At 37.7% G+C, this 7,912-nt stretch overlaps 1 non-coding gene across 1 annotated transcript; it reads right to left on the bottom strand.

The window, feature by feature from the left end:
• Positions 1-1,643: 1,643 nt before the first annotated feature.
• LOC115067485 lies at positions 1,644-1,754 on the bottom strand. Its single transcript, XR_003846897.1, has one exon. It is a non-coding gene; the product is annotated as a U6 spliceosomal RNA (small nuclear RNA).
• Positions 1,755-7,912: the final 6,158 nt, after the last annotated feature.

The following is a 7,912-nucleotide window of genomic DNA, read 5'->3' as shown; positions in this document are numbered from 1 at the left end:
TTTGAAGGCATGTTGGATTTTGTCAAAGGTCTTTTCTGCATCTATTGAGATAATCATTTAATTTTTGTCTTTAAGTTCATTTGCATGGTTTATTACAGTTATTGACTTACATATATTGAACCATCCCTGCATCTCTAGAATAAATCCAACTTGATCATGGTTGATAATCATTTTTATATGTATCTTCATGTTGTTTGTATTTTATTAAGAATATTTTCATCTCTGTTCATTAGGGATATTGGTTCGTAGTTTTCTTTTTTGTTGTCTTTACCTGGATTTAGTCTTAGAGAAATACTGGCTTTATAGAAGGAGTTCTTTTGTTTCTGTCTTCTTGAAAAATAGAAGTATTGGCTACATTTCTTCTTGGGAGGACTTGAAAACTTCTGCTATGAATCTATCTGTACTTGGGCTTATTTTACTCAGGAGTCTTTGTATTATTGTTTGGATCCTTATTTGTTATGGGCCAGTTTAAGTTACTGATCTTTTCTTGATTTAAATTTGGTGGTTTTTTTGAATCTAGATATTCATCCATTTAATCTAGACTTTTTAATTTGATAGAATACAGATTTTTTTATTTATTTTTATTTATTATTTTTATTTTATGTATATGAGTGTATTGCCTGAATGTATGTGAGTGCACCTATGTTGTGCAATGCCATGGAGGTCAAAAGAAGGCATCGAGTTCCCCTGGAACTGGAGTTAAGGCTTGTAGCTGTGATGTGGGTGCTGGGAATCAAACCTGGGTCCTCTGTAAGAGCAGTGCTTTTAACTGCTGAGCAATCTCTCCAGCCCCAGAATATAGGTTTTTAAAGTATTCCTTTATAATATTCTCTATTACTTTGGTGTCTCTTGTAATGTTTCCCTTTTACTCACTGATTTTTTTTATTTAGATTTGCCCTTTCCTAGGCTAAGGGTCTATCTTATTTTTCTTTCCAAATAACCAACTCTTAGATTTAATGATTCTTTGCATAGTTTTCCTTGTTTCTATTTCACTGATTTCTCCTCTCATTTTTATTATTTCTTTTCATATGCTGGGATTTTTTTTCTTAGTTTTTCCAAATTCTTGAGTTGTACCATTAAGTCATTTATTTGTAGTCTTTCTGATTATTTTATTGTAGGTGCTTAGAGCTATAAACTTCTTACGACCTCTAATGACTGCTTTTCATCTGTCCCAGAAGTTTTGTTGGGTTCTGTTGTTTTTCATTTCATTTCATTCCATTTCTTCTTTGATCCATTTGCCATTCAGTAGTTTGATGTGTAATCTCTATGAGTTCAATGAGTTCATGCAGTTGCTAGATCTTTTTTGCTGTTGATTTTAAGCTTTATTAAGTCCAATTAATAATTTTTTTCTGTTTTTTGAGTTTTTTTTGTGCCCAAATATTTGTTCTAATTTAGAGAAACTTCCATGGGCTACTGAGTAGAATATACATTCTTTGGTACTTGGATGAAATATTCTTCAGTTTTCTGTTAGGTCCATTTGATGTATGATAATATTAATTTATATGTTTCTGTATTTATTATTTGTCCAGATGACCTATTTTTGGGAGAATGTGGGGTATTGTAGCCACCTATCATAGCTGAGTTGGGGTTAATCTGTGTCTTCAATTGGTGCACCAGAATTTGGTACATATATGTTTGTGATTAAATGCATGGAACACATCACAAACTTACCTGTCATCCTTGTGCAGAGGCTATTCCACGCTTCTCTGGATCATTCCAATTTTACCATATACACTGTCACAATCAACAAGGGTTTCTTTTTAACTCCAACAGTGCCAGGCCCCTTCAACTGATCGGCTTAGAGTAGTGTTCCTCTGGACATATTTCAGCTTGAAGCAGTGACCTAACAATGTCCACTTTTTTGTTTAAGTAGACCAATCAAAATTAAGGGAGGCAGATATGCCTCCTACCTCTAAAGACATGTAAAAGACCAGGCCCACATGGGGGCTTTAGATTTTTTTGGTTTCTGAATCAATTTTCAGAAATGTGGAGAGCTTTTCTCTCTGTATGAGTGTGGGTGTGAATGTGTGATTCTTCATTCTTTCTAAATAAAGTCTGTTATATCTTATATTTTTCATGCCTTTTATTTCTTTAATTGGTGGAGAAAACCAACCCAATCAAGACCTATAGACTGATACAATGGGCACAACATTCTCTTTGGTATCTCTGTGGAGTGTTGTCATAGTTCAGTACTAAACAGGGTTAGAAGAAGGAAAGGGGCTAATTCTGTTTCCTAGGGATCAGCAGAACATGTGTTTACTCAAGCCAACTTAATGCAGGCCATTTGTTTAGTGTGGCCTTCTGGTGTGATCAAGAGATGTAGAGGCTACAAGACAGAAGAGGCTGCTGCCAGTGGACACTGGTTTACAATAAACCTCTTACCCAGAATGGGAGTCACTTCTAAACAGTACATTCAACCAGGACAGTTGTTCTTGACCCTTGTCAGGTATGTCATATGTGTGTGCTATATTTTTATAGCTCTGACAGTGAAGTATGTTTATTGACGGCATCAACACAGGGGTAAGGCACTATGTGGGGGTGTGAGGAATTTCACTGGGCAACAGGTCATTTTCAGTTCTGTTACAATCTTACAGGGCAGCTGTCATACATCCAATCTGTCATTAACCAAAATACTTTTATGTGGTTTACAACCATGTTAGCTTTGTGACCCATGGTTAGCTTAAACTGTGTATTGTAGAAAAGTCATGATTTTAATAAACAAAGTCTCATTTTTCCTTATAAAATAAGACATCAGAGACAAGTGACAATGACTGGTGCTGATTAATGACAGGGATGCATTCTAGGAAATATGCTGCAATGCTGTTTCACTTCTTGTGGGACCAACATAGAATGTTAGTTCTATGGTTGGTGTTGGTGTGATATTCTGTAGTGTCAATGACCCAGGCTCACTTACCCTTCTGCTCAGTCATCCTCAATTAATAAGTACATCCACTGTTTTAACGGCCACTGGAGCTCTTTTTACCACATCAGCATTTCACACTGCAGGAAGAAGTTGTGTATGAGACCATGACCCTCAGTTGAAACAGCTCCCATTACACAGACTTTCCAGAGCTTCTTCCCCAGGTTTCTCCTTGTCCTGTGGACACTTCCAGAAGACTTCAGATAGTCACTGCATAGCCTCAGGTTCCTGACTTTTCAATGACATTGACAGTGTAGGGGAATATTGGTCTGGAGTTCAGTAAAATATCCTTTCATTTGGGTTAGTCTGGGTTTTGTGTTTGGGGCAGAAAGGTCAGAGAGAAGTACAATTCTCAGTAGATCTAGTGGCTTGCTGTCAGCATGATCAGAGGGAGGTGGAGTCATGTTCCTCTGCACTAAGAAGTTGCTCCCTCTGGCTGTGTGTGCCTTGGATGAAAGGACAGCCTACATGTAACACATCTGAAGGGAGCATTTGTGAAAGGCATTTGCTATTTTATTTTAGAAGATGGATTCCTGGCTTCTCTATTTGTATCAACTAAGGACTCAGGCATGCCTGTTTCATACTCTGAATGACAGCCCAGCACTACTGTATTTATTTTGTCATTCAGACATTTCCAATTATGGCCATTGGTGCTCTCTTATGGAGCTCCTTGTCTTTTTCACCCTTTGCTCTAATGTGTTTAGTACATGTTGGCTTTCTGGAACTCTCAGCTGTTCCTCTCTTTTAGGGTCTTTTCTCCACCCCCAACCCCAAGCAACTCCAATGCTTTACCTGAAAAGCAAGGTCAGGATGACAGACTCATTTCTGTTGTGGTGAAGGCAGCTTCAGTGCTTGTACAGGGGCCTAGGAGATGTGGAGATGCACACTAACTGTACACATATACAGCTCCTGTCTCTATGTATATACAGTAAACACAAATCCTTGAGTGTCTGGGTTAAGCTAAGCAAATTTTGTGGATGTCTTTCTCCTGGCTTATTTCTGTGCAGTAATCTAAGTGCATAACAGAAAATTTCTCTTCTGTGCTTACAGCTCACAAACTTTCTCTCCTGAAGATATAATCCAAGCTTATCACCTTTGGGCTCCAAATTCTTATATACAATGGATAAGTTAAATGCATCGTTGCTTCTTTTAGAAATTGGGGACAATTCATGGAAGATTAAAGACATTATCTTTAGTTACTTTTCCCCTCTGGTATGCAGTAAGTACAGAATCGTAAAACTAAATGCCATTCATTGTTGAAACTGATGATTCCACAATTAAGTACACTTTGAACTTTCATATTTAATCAATTAAAAATAAGTATTTAGTCAATTATTAATTGCACCATGCTGAATTAAAGAAAGAGAGAAATTATACTAAATTTGGAGTCATGTTTCTCTTATTTTGATGTTAACTGTAACAGGGCCCTGACTAAAAGACATCCATCTTACCATTCTATGTGACCTGGCCTAGTTATTTTCTAGTTTCCCCAAAATTGCCTACACCCTATGGGGACCAGAAATTCTTAGAAACTGCCACATCTCCGGCTGAGATGAGATAAATTCCTGCCTAATGTTGTATCGGCTTCTGTCCATGCTTGCTTGCTTGCTCTAGGGGGGCAATAATAATTTTAAACTTTTACTGACATATGCAAATATGTGCTGGCGTTTGAACCATGATGATTGGCCCACTGATGTTCTGTTTGAACCATGCTTTCTGTAATCCTATAAAAACTCTGGTTGGCTGATGTTAGAGGCTGCTTCTATTTACGATATAGACAGCCTGGTCAGCCATAATAAAACTTTACCTTGCTGCCTTCAATCAAGTGCTGTTGGTAATTTTTATTCAGAATCTGACCTATAGCATTAACTCTGAAATGTCAGCTAGTCAGACAATCCAGTATCAGGCAGAAACATCCTCCTGCCTATCATGTTCCTGACTCAGCATGAACTGCATGGACCCAGTGGCCATGCCAAGTCACAGCCCTGACCTTTGTCCATCAAATATGCAATCCATTGCTTACCTTTGTTGATTAGAGAGCCTGGAAATAGGCATTGAAGCCCTGCATTCCATTGCCTAGAGATGCAGCCTCATTTTGAAGCATAATTTGAGTCTCTGCCATGGTTTGTGAAGATCCTGTTCAATAAACACGAAAACTTCTCGGTTAGTGAAAAACCCCGAGTGAGAACTTTCCCCAAAACTTATGCAATGCGTGGTGATAGCCGATTTACCTTATGACTGTTTTCATGTATTCTCACCCAGCTGTAGAGGCGCAATCAGTCTTCACCCTTGGCACATTCTCTTCAGTGTGTGCTGAATGGATGTCCTCATGCATTCTATTTTTGCTTCAATCATAAGATTTTCCATTAACTCTGGCACTGGTTTTTAAACTCTTCAGTAATAGTTTTATTTAATCAATTTTTGGTTATGAGTAATATTCTTTTAAATGTCATTAAGAAGTATGATCAATGTATTATTTATAAAACATACTTTTGATCAAGAGTTAGAAAAATCAAAACTTCCAGGAAAAAAATGCTTTAATTAGCTAGGATTATGCCATTTGGTGACAAGATTTATAAAAGGCAATATAAGGGACTAAGGTTTTCAGTATCATAAAAACAATTTTAGATAATCATCATTATGCTTCCTATTCAAAAATTACTTTTTCAAAACCTATATGGCATTCAAAATATTTACTTCAAGTTCATATTCTCAATTTTATCCTGCAAGTCAGTCTTGATTTACAGTTATAATGATACTCCAAGCTTTTATTTAATTTTATCCTGTATGTTAGTTTATTCTTTGGTATCTGTTACTGTGTTTGCTTTGAGAAATCCTTGTTAGTCAGAGATCCATATTAGTGAGTAGGTGTTTTATTGTTTATCAAAGATATGTAAATGTGAATCTTGATTACCCGAGAGGAATGACGATGTGGTAAATTAAATTTAGCATAGATTAAATAACTTATTAGTCATGTTTATTATTAATAATAGTTGCAAAATTAAATGTACACCAAAGCCAAAATAGTATAGAAAATTAATGATGGAATAATTTTTAAAAAGAAAATCAGATCAAAAATCTGTGCTGAAAAAGAATCTAATGTGGGTTAAGGAATAGCGTTACTGATTTGATTTTGCTTGGAACTTCAGCATAAGTTTATAAGGCACTGACACGTGTTACCAAATTTGTGGGTAAGACTCTGAGGGACACACGTTCCAATGGAGAAATGCTTATAAACCAAATTGCTGCTGTCTTTTCTACTGAAAGGGCCAGAGAAATTGTAAGTGTTTTGATAGACATTTAAGGCTATAGTATATTATTCAGTAAGAAAAGTGATTGGAAGAAATGGACTCATTTTATGCTCATTTCTTCTGATAAGAGGTACTCTGTGAGTGTGATTTTTATAATATTCTTTGTCAAATATCTTACTTAATTGCAGAGCCATATCCATAAGTAATCTATGGCCATTAAGTTTAGTAAGAGATTCTGTGCACTCTGCTTTGTTCCACTCAAAAAAGCATTTTTCAAATGGTATAAATCTCTATAACCATATGCAACCGAATTAAGTGTCATAATTTTATCCCAGTTCTCTTTTATTTGGATCACTCAAGGGTAAAGGTGACTTTAATAGCAGTAACAGCCTAGTCACTGTAATTTAAAAATCCTATAAAATATTCTGGTTTAAAATATAATTTTTGTTGGAATATGTTTTAGCATGTTCAAAATGTGAAACAAGGCTAGGAGATCATTTAGTGGGTAAGTGCTGTGCAAGCCTGGGGAAGTGAACCCCCAGCACCTAGGTGAAAGCCAAGCATGCATGCTGTCTGTGCCTCTAGCCCCAGTGCTGGGGACAGACAGGTAAGTGGACACTGGGGTTTTTTTGGCCAACCACTCCAGCAAAAACAGGTATCTCCAGGTTCAGGAAGAGACTAAGTCTCCAAAACCAAGGTGGGGGATAGATTGAGGAAGACATTCTGACTTTCACTGTGACCTCCATATGCACCTTGCATGGGTGAGCACACCTGGGCACATGTGTATATGCGCACATATACCACATGATATTCTTTCTCTCTGTTTACACACACAAACACACACACACACACACACACACACACACACACACACACACATACTCCCCAACTCATTCACTCAGAATGTGAAATGAGAAAGCATATATTTTAAATTTACATTCTAGTTGTCATACATTAACAGGATACAAAATGTGATCTCTGAGGAAATGAAATCATTTAATACCTTATGTATCAAACATAGTTTGTGTGGAAGAAAAGAGGAAAGGAAATGGGGCATGGTGCAAAAGTCTGCATTGCGGCAGTCATGAGGCTGTTGAAGACACTCCTTTCATTCTGACAAGAGTTTCTGGGCTTTCAGTGCAGTGGGAACACCACCAAACCCCCTCCTTCCCCCTCGCCTGGAAAGGGCCAGAGAGCGCTTCAACAACCCATGCCTGATAGAGTAAAAGGAGCACTGGTTAAAGTGAGGCTTCCTTATAACACAAAGCAGTCTGACACTAGCAAGACAAGGCAGGCTGCTTACCATTGACCTGCTTTCCTGAACAGAAGTGATTTTTGAACCATTTAAACAACTGAAATGGTGTTAACACTAAAAATCACTTTTTTGGAGATATTGACTTGGCACATTCTTCTCCCTTCTAATTGGTTTACGTTTCTGAACATGTGGGGTCTCTCCCTTTCCTCACAGGTCGTTGGCCACAGGTCCATGAGGGCAAAGGGAGCAGAAGCGACGAGCGGGGTCAGGATGGCCAGTGAGCACTGATGGAAGAAAGCCATTCCAGGGAGGCAGGTTCAATGATGCAAACAGCTCCAGACTCAGTGAGACAGCTCTAGATTCAGTGAAACAGCTCCATTTATTCAGCGGGAGAACTGGGGAAAATATAGTGTGGAGGCAGTAGCCAATGCCTCAGCTGATAGGTGCTCATAGTATGCTTTATTTACATGTGGTAATGAGCTCCTA

This window comes from Nannospalax galili, unplaced genomic scaffold (genome assembly GCF_000622305.1).
Source record: "Nannospalax galili isolate Female #2095 unplaced genomic scaffold, S.galili_v1.0 scaffold906, whole genome shotgun sequence".
Lineage (NCBI taxonomy): Eukaryota > Metazoa > Chordata > Mammalia > Rodentia > Spalacidae > Nannospalax > Nannospalax galili.
This window is presented reverse-complemented; position numbering and strand designations above follow the sequence as displayed.